Source organism: Sus scrofa, chromosome 6 (assembly GCF_054392235.1).
Source record: "Sus scrofa isolate SSC_HxYL_T2T_F1_AM1 chromosome 6, Sscrofa_HxYL_maternal_Yorkshire_Landrace_v2.0, whole genome shotgun sequence".
NCBI lineage: Eukaryota > Metazoa > Chordata > Mammalia > Artiodactyla > Suidae > Sus > Sus scrofa.
Window position 1 is genome coordinate 63,166,673 of NC_139388.1, and position 12,846 is coordinate 63,179,518.

At 47.2% G+C, this 12,846-nt stretch overlaps 1 long non-coding RNA gene across 2 annotated transcripts in view; it reads right to left on the minus strand.

The window, feature by feature from the left end:
• LOC106510586 (uncharacterized) overlaps positions 1-12,846 on the minus strand; it is a 58,378-nt gene that overhangs the window by 4,666 nt on the left and 40,866 nt on the right. For both annotated transcript variants that reach the window (XR_014806700.1, XR_014806701.1), the window contains one exon: positions 2,383-2,725. This is a non-coding gene — a long non-coding RNA (uncharacterized LOC106510586). The remainder of the gene's footprint in view (positions 1-2,382; positions 2,726-12,846) is intronic.

Sequence of the window (12,846 nt, forward strand, 5' to 3'; positions counted from 1 at the left end):
CCTCACAAGCATCCTCTCTTATTAAATCGATTTCCTGCCTATCACTTTGTCTCTCCCTGAATTCCTTCTGTGCTGAGACACAAAGAACCCGAGCCTCATTACGTCCAGATACCAGGCGAGTGTTCTAAATAAGAAATTGTGCGTTCAAGTCCCCATCTGGGTTTGGGCTGGGTTCAAGTCAGGAGGTGTTTCCGCTTCAGACCGACAGGGGGAGGAGGTCCCGTCGTGGCACAGCAGAAAACGAATCCAACTAGGAACCATGAGGTTGCAGGTTCAATCCCTGGCCTTGCTCAGGGGGTTAAGGATCTGGTGTTGCTGTGAGTTGTGGTGTAGGTTGTAGACGCAGCTCAGATCTGCCCTTGCTGTGGCTGTGGTGCAGGCTGGCGACTACAGCTCCGATTAGACCCTTAGCCTGGGAACCTCCACATGCCACGGGTGTGACCTCGGAAAGACGAAAGACAAATAAATAAGTAAATGAATAAGATTGACAGGGGGATAAACACAGAATAAGGCCAAATATTAATGGTAGTATCCAGATGGTGGGTATCTAAGTACTCACTGTAATATTCTTTATTTTTCCATCTTTATTGAGATATAATTGATATCTAACACTGTAAGTTTAAGGTGTACAGTGTAATGCATGAATATATATGTGTATATTTATGTATTTAAAATCATCCATAAGTACTATTTCAGGTATATGTTTGCCATCTAAATGTCTTCTTTGGAAATGTCTATTTAGGTCCTTTGCCTGTATTAGATTTTTTTGTCACTGTCACATTCTTTCATTTTTTTTGTCTGCCTGAAATTCTTCATAATAAAATATCAAGAAAAAAAGGGCAAGCTATAATTGGAGGAACACTCCCAAAAAAGCAGTATTGGATTATAACAGCAAATAAGAAATGAAAAGCCGTGAGTCCAAACTGATATAAATAATTGAATAAAGTAACACACGGGAAAGAAGTGACACATTTCGCATGCAGAAGAATTCCAAATCATTTATGTTGACACTCGGCCCTGGAGGGAGTATCAACTCCCCACTCCTTAAGTGCGGGCTGGGCACAACGACCTCCTCCTAGAAGGGGTGGCATAAAAAAGAGGGAAAAAGAGTAACTTTGTAGTTGAGACTCCTCACAGGCGTTCAAGGTCAACAACAGAAGTCACGGTGATGGGAGGTACCCTGGATGTGATATGAGGAAAGCGCTATTTTACTTCTGTGGTTTTCCTCCCCTAAACCCGCGACTCCAGTCTAATCATGAGAAAAACAGCCATCGCACCCTGGTGGAGGCACATTTACAAAATACCTGACCAGTCCTCTTCCACATTGTCAAGTTCATCCAGAACAAGCCAAGTCTGGAGTTCCCATCGTGGTGCAGTGGGAATGAATCTGACCAGGAACCATGAAGTTGCGGGTTCGATCACTGGCCTCGCTCAGTGGGTTAAGGATCCAGTGTTGCCAGAGGCTGTGGTGTAGGTTGTAGCGTGGCTCAGTCCTACATCGCTGTGGCTGTGGCGTAGGCTGATTCAACCCCTAGCCTGGGAACCTCCATATACGTGGGTGCGGCCCCAAAAAGAAAAAAAAAAAAATACAAAACAAGCCAAGTCTGAAGAACTGTCAGAGCCAACGCAAGCTTCAGGAGACACATTGACTTAAATGCCAGGGTGGGCATTAAATTCCTGGCCAGGGTCCTGGAACAGAAGGAAGACACGAGGTAAAACCAAGGCTCTCCGGGAGTTGCTGAGTGGCTCAACAGAAACTCATCCGACTAGGGTCCATGAGGATGCAGGTTCCACCCCCGGGCTTGCTCAGTGGGTTAAGGATCCTGAGTTGCCGTGAGCTGTGGTGTAGGTCGCAGACACGGCTTAGATCCCTCCTCATGGTGGCTGTGACGTAGGCTGGTGGCTGCCTCTTCCATTCGACCCCTAGCCTGGGAACTTCCATTTGCTGTGGGTACAGCACTAAGATGCAAAAAACAAACAAACAAAAAGCAAATAAACAAACAAAACAAGGAACTCCGAAGAACACGGGGGCTTCGGTTAACCACAGCGCAGCCACCTAGGTTCATTAGTTGTGACCGCTGCGCCTCAGCAAGGTAAGCTGCTAGCAGCAGGGGAAACGGGAGCAGGGTGTATAAGAACTCCCTGTACCATCTTTGCAACTTTGCTCTAAATGTAAAACCATTCCAACATAAAGATTTTACTTAAAAAAATCCAAAAATTAAAAAAAAATGATAGAGTTAAAAAAAAAAAAAAGTCTAGGCTCCCCAGTGCGAACAGAAAACAGCTTCCTTCCTTCTCGCCCTGCCTTCACACTCCATCTGTCTGAGCCCCGTTTCCATCCTCCACGGCTATATCAGGAGCAGAGCTTCGAGATGTTCTTACCGTTTGGGGGTTTTTCCAACTGTCCCCATTGCGGAGGGTCAAGAGTCCAGCCTAACTTGCTATCCAGACGTCCCTCTGGCATCCAGCTCAGTGGCCCCCTGTTCCATGGCATCTTGAGTAAGATGCCATAGACCACGGGACAGGGTGTAGACATGCCTCGTCTTCTTCAGCTTCCCATGTGGTGCCAGACACTCAGCGGGTATCTCTTCATCTCATGGGAATCCTTGGGGAGTCCCCTTCCTCCTTCTCCTCTCTGTCCACCAACAATCCCTGCATCCCTTCTTCAGCCTCAAATGATGGCCGAGGCTGATGCTCTTCAGTCCAAGACCCACCAGGAACAAACCTGCGTGGAACAAGTTGGGTTTCTTACTAAGCACACGGGAGGGAACACACATCACAGGGCAAGAGGAAACCCATGTCCCATAACAGGTGCTCCGGCTGCCTTGGGTCCCCCAAATGCATATGTTGAAGTCATCGCCCCCAGCCCCTCAGATGTGACTATATTTGGAGAGGGGGGCCTTTAATAAGGTAATGACGTTCACATGAGGTCACGAGGGGGCGTCCTAATCGAATATGACTCCTGCCCTTATAAGAAGAGGCAATCAGGACACAGACATGACAGAAGGTCAACCACGTGAGGTCCTGGCAAGAACGCGGCATCTACCCATCGAGGAGAGAGGCTTCCGAAGAAACCAATCCGGCCAACACCTTCGTTGTGAACTTGGAGCCTCCAGGGCTCTTTGAAAATACAGTTCTGTGGTTAAAGCCCCCCAGTCTGTGGTGCTTTGTCATGGCAGCCAGAGAAAAGGATAAAGAGGATATTAGAAAGAAGCTATCATTGGCTTTGGATATATGGGGTCATTTCGAGCAGAATCAAATGAAAGCTTGCACTATACTTGAGTGCTGTCAGGAAGCAGGGGTGATTCTGTGATTGGGTGTCTATGAAATCTTACCTACAAACAGCCCATACAAATACATACATACATACATCTATAACCAATCGAAATGGGCAAAAAACCTAAATAGACATTTCTCCAAAGAGGATATACAGATGGCCAACAGCACATGAAAATATGCTCAGTGTCACCAATTATTAGTGAAATACAAATCAAAACCCCAACGAGGGGAGTTCCCATTGTGGCTCAGCAGAAATGAACCCGACTAGTATCCATGAGGATATGGATTCGATCCCTGGCCTTGCTCAGTGTGCTAAGGATCCAGCATTGCTGTGAGCTGTGGTGTAGGTCACAGATGCAGTTCAGATCCTGCATTGCTGTGGCTGTGGCACAGGCTGGCAGCTACAGCTCTGATTTCACCCCAGCCTGGGCACTTCCATATGCTGCAGGTGTGGCCCTAAAAGGCAAACACAAAAACAAAAACAAACAATAAGATAAAAAACAACAAAAAACCCAGTGAGGTATCATCTCACAACAGTTAGAATGGTTATTATCAAAAAGTCTACGAATGATAAATAAATGCTGGAGAGGGTATGGAGAAAAGGGAGCGCTGTTGGGGGGAATGTAAATTGGTACAGCCACTAAGGAGAGCAGTATGGAGGTTCCTTAAGAAACAAGTAGAGGGAGTCCCTGTTGTGGCTCGGGGGTAACGAACCCAACTAGTATCCATGAGGATTTGGGTTTGATCCCTGGCCTCGCTCAGTGGGTTAAGGATCTGGCACTGCTATGAGCTGTGGTGTAGGTCAGCAGCTACAGCTCCGATTTGATCCCTAGCTTGGGAACTTCCCTATGTGGGTTCGGCCCTAAAAAGACCAACAAACAAACAACCCTCCCCAACCCCCCAAAAAACTTAAGTAGAGCTACCGTATGCTCCTGTCATCCCACTCCTGGGATGGAAACTCTAATTTGAAAAGATACATGCACACCAGTGTTCATGGCAGCACTATTTACAAGAGCCAAGACATGGAAGAAAGCTACATGTCCTTAGATGAAGATAAAGAAGGCATGGGGGTGTGTGTGTACATATACATACATATTACACACACACACACACACACACACACACACACACACACACACACACACTGGAATATTACTCAGCCACGAAAAGGATGACATGTTACTATTAGCAGCAACATGGATGGACCTAGAGATTTTCAAACTAAATGATGACAAAGAGAAAAATTATATGATATCACTTATATCTGGAATCTAAAAAGTAATACAAATGAATTTATGTACAAAACAGAAACAGACTCACAGACATAGAAAACAAACTTACAGTTACCAAAGGGGACAGCTGGGGAAGGACTAAATTGGGAGATAAGACACACTCCTGTACATAAAATAGATAACAGGGACCTACTGTAGAGCACAGAGAACTATATTCAATATCTTACAGTAACAAGATGGAAAATCATCTGAAAAAAAAAAATAACCGACTCACCTGGCTGTACACCTGAAACACAATTTTGTAAATCAATTCTATTTCAATTTTTAAAAATCGACATAACAAAAAAAAAAAAAAAAAAGAGAGAGAGAGAGAAATGGGAGTTACCCGTTGTGGCTTAGTGGTTAACAAAGCCGAGTAGTATCTGTGAGGACGAGGGTTCGATCCCTCCCTGACCTTGCTCAGTGGGTTAAGGATCTGGCATTGCCATGAGCTGTGGTGTAGGTTTTAGATGCGGCACGGATCTGGAGTTGCTGTGGCTGTGGTGTAGGCGGCAGCTGTAGCTCTGATTCCACCTGTAGCCTGGGAACCTCCATATGCTGTGGATGCGGTCCTAAAAAGACAAAAGACAAGGGAGTCAGAGGTGGCGGGGGATGGGGGGTGGGGAGAACCTGGATCATGCCGACTCTGAAGCGGGAGTTTACCCATCACGCTCCGTGCTGCACCTGTCACTCACATGGCTGCCCCCTTGTCTTGCCCTGACCCTCCCTCCTGGCTCCCGCTCTCCCCCATGATACACCCCCCGGAGCCCTCTCCCCTCTTGCAGTCTTCTGGGGTGTTCTCACAGCCAGGCAGCCCCTGCAGCAACAACCTAATTCTGCTGTAGGCGCTGGCTATGCCCCCGGGGGTGGGATGGGGGAGGGCAGTGGGGGTGGGGCGAGGTGGGATGTGTGGGGAGGTGAGAGGAGGTGGGTGGGTGGGGTGGGATGGATGGGGTGTAGGGAGGTAGGAAGGGGGGTGGGAATGGGGAGGTAGGAGGTGGAAGGTGGGGGAGGGGGGAGCTGAGAGGTGAGGGGTCTCCCACTAGCTGCTCAGCTTTACATCCCCTCCATCCCAGCCTGGTACCCCGAACTTCAGGGGTCCCATCCTTGTCTACCATGTTCCAATCCAACTCAGTCCCATGGAGGCCCCGAGATGTCTTAAAATATAGGCTTTATTGTTATTCTTCAGGTGGACAGACCCACAGATCAGGAGGCTATTGTCTCTGAAAAGATGGCTTGTGGTACTCACAGGTTCCAAGACCGAGGGCAGGGGGGCACCGTCTCCTCCTGGCTTGTGGCTGACTGCCCTTCTTGGGGTGTCCTAACACAAATGGCAGAGGGGGGAGGGCACTCTGGTGTATCTCTCCTTATAAAGGTACTAATCCCATCAGCTCCCCATGATCTAATCACCTCCCAAAGCCCCACCTCCGATACCCCGACACTGGGGTAAGGGCTTCAAGATGGGAACTGGAGGGGGGCCCATATCCAGTCCAAAACACCCTACAAGAAGGAAAGGCATACTCTGTTCTGCAAAGTACAATTCCAAGAACCCCACCCTCTTATGAGGGTCTTGCCTCAAGATGGGCGATGGGGTATGTGTGCCACTTTGGGCCACTTAAGTGTGTCTGTCTGTCCGTCTGTCTTTTTTTTCTCCCTTTTTATGGCTGCACCTATGACATATGGGAGTTCCCAGGCTAGGGGGCAAATTGCAGCTGAAGCTGTGGCCTACACCACAGCCACATCTGTGACCTACCCTGGGGCTGGTGGCAGCCAGATCCTTAACCCACTGAGCAAAGCCAGGGATGGAACCGCATCCTCGTGGAGATTATTTTGGGTCCTTAGGCTGCTGAGCCACAGTGGGAACTCCCTAAAGCATCTCCTTAGCACAGGCAGACATATATCACCCATGGACCTTCACACTGGATCTCAACAAAGTGCAGAGATAGGGGGAAATTCCCTTTATGTGTATTTTTTTTTAATTTTTAATTTTTTTCTTTTCTTGCCAAGCCCACAGCCTATGGAAGTTCCCAGGCCAGTGACCTGAGCTGTTGCAGTGAAAATGCCAGCTCCTTAACCTGCTCGGCCACAAGGGAACTCTGAAAATTCTCTTTTTTAAAAAAAAGCAAGCTTGGAGTTCCTGAAAAGGAACCTGACTAGTACCCATGAGGATGTGGGTTCAATTCCTGGCCTCACTCACTGGGTCAAGGATCCGGCATTGCCCAGACCTGTGATGTAAGTCGCAGACACAGCTGGAATCCTGTGCTGCTGGGGCTGTGGTGTAGGCTGGCAGCAACAGCTTCAATTCGACCCCTAGCCTGGGCACCTCCAGATGCCACGGGGTGCGGCCCTAAAAGGAAGAAGAAGAAGAAAAAAAAAAAGCAACCTTTTCTGAGGCATAGTTGATATACACATATTTCATGTATACTATTCAATGACTTGGTGACAAATGCCGACAGCATGATACCATCACCACCATCAAGGAGAGGGTGTTTCCAACACCTCCTCCGGTTTTCTTCCTCTTTTACGGTCTCCTTCCAGAAGGTTTTGCACCTTCCCCAAAAAACAACTCTCTCGCTCTCTGTAACTTTACCAATAGGCTGGGTTTTTTTTTTTTTTTTTTTGCTTTTTAAAACATTTTAATTAGAAAATTAAAAATTACCCCGGAGGAGGAATAACTTAGCAGGTTGGGATTAACATAAACACACTGCCATATACAAAACTGGTAACTAACAAGGACCTACTGTCTAGCCCAGGGAAACCGACTCAATATTCTGTGATAACCTATAGGGGAAAAGAATCTGAAAAAGAATGGATATGGGCTTATGTATCATCGATTCACTTTGCTGTCCACCTGAAACTAATGCAATATTGTAAGTCAGCTGTGCTCCAATGACATTTTACAAAGCTGGTAAAAGACTCAGCATAGACTGTTCCATCTTAGCGGTTATTAAGTGGCTGGTTCAGCAGTGTTAGGACACGTGCAATGCTGTGACACCATCACCAACATCCAGCTCCAGGACTTTTTCATCCTCTAAAACTACATACCCATTAAGTGATAACTCGGTAAATCCGCATGCCCCCCCAACCCCCGCCAACCCCCGCCCCTAGTAAAGCACCATTCTGCTTCCTGTCTCTGTGCATTTGGCTACTCCAGATACCAAATATAAGTGAAACCATACATATGCCTTTTCTGACTCACTTATTGCACCATGCAAAAGACCCTCAAGGTTCATCCATCTTGCAGCATGGGTTAGAATTTTCTTGATTTTTTAAAAAAAAAATTTTTCTTTTTAGGGTTGTACCTGTAGCATAGGGAAGTTCCCAGGCTAGGGGATGAATCAGAGCTGTAGCTGCCAGCCTACCACAAAGCCCCAGCAACACAGGACCCGAACCACATCTATAGCCTACACTGCGGCTTGCAGCAATGCCAGATCCTTAACCCACGGAGTGAGGCCAGGGATTGCACATGCATTTTCATGGACAGTGTCGGATTCTTAACCCTCTGAGCCACAATGGAAACTCCCTCCTTTTTAAGGGTGAAGAGTATTCCATTTTATATAAATATACCATGTTTTGCTTATCTGTACATCCTTTGATGGACATTTATTGTTGCTGGCAGCTCTTGGCTATTGCAAACAATGCTGCTATCAACATGGGAGATGGATTCTGTTTGAACCTCCACTTTCAATTCTTCGGGGTTTTTGAAATTCAAGTGAGTAACATGGGAAGTTCTTACTGGCTTTACTCAACAGTTTGTGACTCTGGCAGCATCCACAGCAGCAGACAGAAAGCAGCTCTGAGAAGCTGTACAAAATGAAAGATATTTACAGGCAAAAAGAAGCAGGAACGAGGAATTTATTCCAGGCAAAAGTAAGTGGGCTGGTTATCCGGCTGTCACTAGGTCACTTTCCTGTAGGGGATGGCAGAGGCAAGTTACCTAACTATGACTGCTAAGGAGACTCCTGGTTGGTTTAGGATTCCCTTCAGGGAGAGCAGAAACTGTATTTGGTGCCATGGGGCTTGGTGACATCGTTTTGAGCCAGTTGTCTTGTTTGTACCAGAGGATACACCCAGACATGAAATGCCTGCTTTTCCGGGTGTTTTTTTCTACTTTTGAAATTTACACTGTTTCTTTTGAAATAACTTTAGGCTAACAGAAGAGTTACAAAGACGGTACAAAGAGTTCCCATGTACCCTGCCCTAGGTGCTCCCGAATGTTATTATCTTACACCACCAGGGTGGAGGGCTCAAAATAAGACCACCATTCACACGTTAGAATTAAATAAACTCCAAGCTGTATCTGAATTTACCATTTTATCTCTAATATTGTGTCTCCAATCCTGGATCCCACAGGACCTGTGACAACTCCTCACTCTTTTTTTCTGACCTTAGCAGGGTCTTTTTATGGCCATACCTGCAGCATATGTATGTCTCCAGGTTAGGAGTTGAATTGCAGCTGTAGCTGCTAGCCTACGCCACAGCCATAGCAACACTAGATCCGAGCCACATCTGGGACCTACACTGTACCTTGCAGCAATGCCAGATCCTAGCCCACTGAGCAAAGCCAGGGATCAAACCCACATCCTCATGGATACAAGTCAGGTTCTTAACCCACTAAGCCACAGTGGGAACTCCTGATCTTGGCAGTTTTGAGGAGCCCTGGTTCAGGATCTGGTATGAGGGGGAAGTATTTTGAGGATGTGATAGAAGATGGTACCTGAAGGATGAGAAGAAACTGCGGGGAGAGAGTTTCAGGCAGAAGTAACAGCCTGTGCAAAGGCCCTGGGGCAGAGACAAGCTTGGGATTGAGAGGAGCTGAGAGAAAACCAATACATGGGGGGGGGGGGGATGGTGGCTGGTGTGAGCCAGGGAGGCTGAGTGTGCCAGAAGGTGAGGCTGGGAGGTGGGCAGGGTAGGCTTGTGCTGGGACTGATGTCTAAGAGGAATTTTAAGGTTATTTTCCGGCAACAGAAGCCTCTGGGTTGGGGGGGTGGGGAGCAAACCTGAGCATGGCAGTGAGGCTGGGAATGGAACTTGGCAGGAAATGGTACATGGGCCCAGATGCTACCCATGTGTTTGGCTCTGGCAGGTGCGACAAAATTAAACCATTTTATTTATAGCGTGACAGCCCCCCAGCAATTGGCCACCAACTAAGAAAAAGGCAGCATAACCCACAAGCTCCCAGAATCCCCCGAGAGCCATGCTGGACAGGGGCGTCTCACCTGGACCGGTAGGAAGAGGAGCTTCAGGGATTCTTCAAGTTTATTTTATTTTATTTTTTTGTCTTTTTGCCTTTTCTAGGGCCGCTTCCCGTGGCATATGGAGGTTCCCAGGCTAGGGGTCAAATCAGAGCTATAGCCACCGGCCTACGCCAGAGCCACAGCAACACGGGATCCGAGCTGCATCTGCAACCCACGCCACAGCTCATGGCAATGCCGGATCCTTAACCCACTGAGCAAGGGCAGGGATTGAACCCGCAACCTCATGGTTCCTAGTCGGATTCGTTAACCACTGCACCATGACAGGAACTCCTTCAAGTTTATTTTTTCTCTCTTTCCTCTTTTTTATTTCATCAGTTCTCACCTGGACACTCACTACCTTCTGAGGCGTGGAGAGGGGGAGTGGGACTCAGTGTCTGCTGGACAGGAAACCTCACTCAGAGTCAAGGCAGAGAGACGTGAGAGCAGAGCTGACACGTGGAGGGAGAGAGGGGACTGAGTCCCACCACGCACTCCTCCCCTTTGCCCAGAAGGATAATTTCTTTTTTTTCCTTTTTTTTTTTTTTTTTTTTTTTTTTTGCTTTTGGGGCCGACCTGAGGCACATGGAAGTTCCCAGCCTAGGGGTAGAATTGGAACTACAGCCACAGCCACAGCAACACAGGATCCAAGCCGCATCTGCGACCTACACCACAGCTCAAGGCTCAAGGCAACGCCGGAGTCTTAACCCGCTGAGTGAGGCCAGGGATCGAACCCGCAACCTCATCATTCCTAGTCGGATTTGTTTCCACTGCACCAAGACAGGACCTCCCCGGAAGGATAATTTTTAAAGGGAAGAGTTCTGGTGCCAGACAGACAGATCTCAGACCTGTCCTTTGCTGGCTTTGGGATCCTGCCTCCAGGGACACCCAACTCTAAAGATGGAGAAAACCGCCCTTGCCCCACATGGTGCTACAGATTAATCAATTATTACCTGTCCACAGGCCTGCGTGGTGTGCAGCACACGGTAATGCTCAACAGCTGTCATTTAAAATTTTTTTAAATTTATTTTTATTATTTTTATTTTTTTGATTTTTAGGGCCACACCCGTGGCAAATGGAGGTTCCCAGGCTAGCCATCTAATCGGAGCTATAGCTGCAACCTACACCACAGCTCAGGGCAATGCCGAATCCTTAACCCACTGAGCAAGGCCAGGGATCAAACCTGCAACCTCATGGTTCCTAGTCAGATTCGTTTCCACTGCGCCACGACGGGAACTCCAACAGGTGTCATTTTTTAACAAGAGGAAATTCACACAACGTGAAGTAAACCGTTTCAAAACGCTGGAGAGGGTGTAGGGAGACGTTGGTGGGAATGTGAATGGTGCAGCTACCTTGGAGGACAGTATGGACGTTGCTTAAAAAACCAAAAATAGAGCTACCACATGATCCAGCAACCCCAGTCTCGGGCATTGATCCAGAAAAGATGAAAATTCTAATTCGAAAAGATGCATGTACCCTCACGTTCACAGCAGCATTATTCACAAGAGCCAAGACATGGAAACCACCTAAGTGTTGATCAAGAGAGGGATGGATAAAGAAGACATTGCTACAATGGAGTATTACGCAACCATAAAAAAGAGTGAAATAATGCCCTTTGTAGCAACATAGATGGACCTAGGGATTCTCATACTAAGTGAACGAAGCCAGACAGAGAAAGAAAATAGAGTATCATATCACTTGTACCTAGAATCTAAAAAAAACAAGAAAAAAAAAAGATAGACAGGAACAGATTTCCAAAACAGAAACAGACTCACAGACATAGAAAACGAAGTGATGGTTACCGAAGGGGAGCTGGGGGGGAGGGAAGGATAACTTAGGAGAATGGGGTGAACATATCCACACTACCAGATGTAAAATGGACAAGCAACATGGACCTACTGCATAGCCGGGGGAGCTCTACTCAATATCTGGTGACAACCTATAAGAGAAAAGACTCTATATAAAAGAATATGCAGAGTTCCCATCATGGCTCAGCCGTAACGAACCCGACTAGTATCCATGAGGATGTGGGTTCGATCCCTGGCCTCACTCAGTGGGTTAAGGACTGGGCATTACCGTGAGCTGTGGTGTAGGTCGCAGACACCGCTTGGATCCCGAGTTGCTGTGGCTGTGGTGTAGGCCAGTGGCTGCAGCTCCAATTCCACCCCCAGCTTGGGAACGTGCATATGCCATGGGTGCAGCCCTAAAAAAAATAATAAAAAAAAGGAAAGAATATGGATAAAACGGAATCACGTCGCTGTACACCAGAAACTAACACAACACTATAAATCAGCTATACTCCAATAAAAAGTTTTGAAGAAAAACAAATAAAAAATTACCCATTTTAAAGTGTACAATTCGACGGCATTTAGCACATTCACAATGCAATGTAACCATCCCTCTTTCTAGCTCCCAAATATTTTCAGGGCCCCAAAGGAAGCCATCAACCTGTTAGCAGACACGCCCCTCTCCCCCCTCCCCTAGCCCTAGGGATCCACTAATCTGCTTTCTGTCTCTATGGATTTGCCTGTTCTGGGCCTTTCATAGAAATCCAACAGGCACATGAAAAAATGCTCAACATCACTAATTATTAGACAAATGCTAATCAAAACTACAGAACGGCTATCACTAATAAGCCTACAAAACACAAATGCTAGAGAGGGTGTGGAGTAAGGGGAACCCTCATACGTGTAGGTAGGAATGTAAGTTGGTACAACCATTATGGAAAACAGTATGGAACTTCCTCAGAAAACTAACTATAGAACTACCATATGGGAGTTCCCGTCGTGGCGCAGTGGTTAACGAATCCGACTAGGAACCATGAGGTTGCGGGTTCGGTCCCTGCCCTTGCTCAGTGGGTTAACGATCCGGCGTTGCCGTGAGCTGTGGTGTAGGTTGCAGACGTGGCTCGGATCCCGCGTTGCTGTGGCTCTGGCGTAGGCCGGTGGCTACAGCTCCGATTCAACCCCTAGCCTGGGAACCTCCATATGCCGCGGGAGCGGCCCAAGAAATAGCAACAATAATAACAACAACAACAACCAAAAAAGACAAAAGACAAA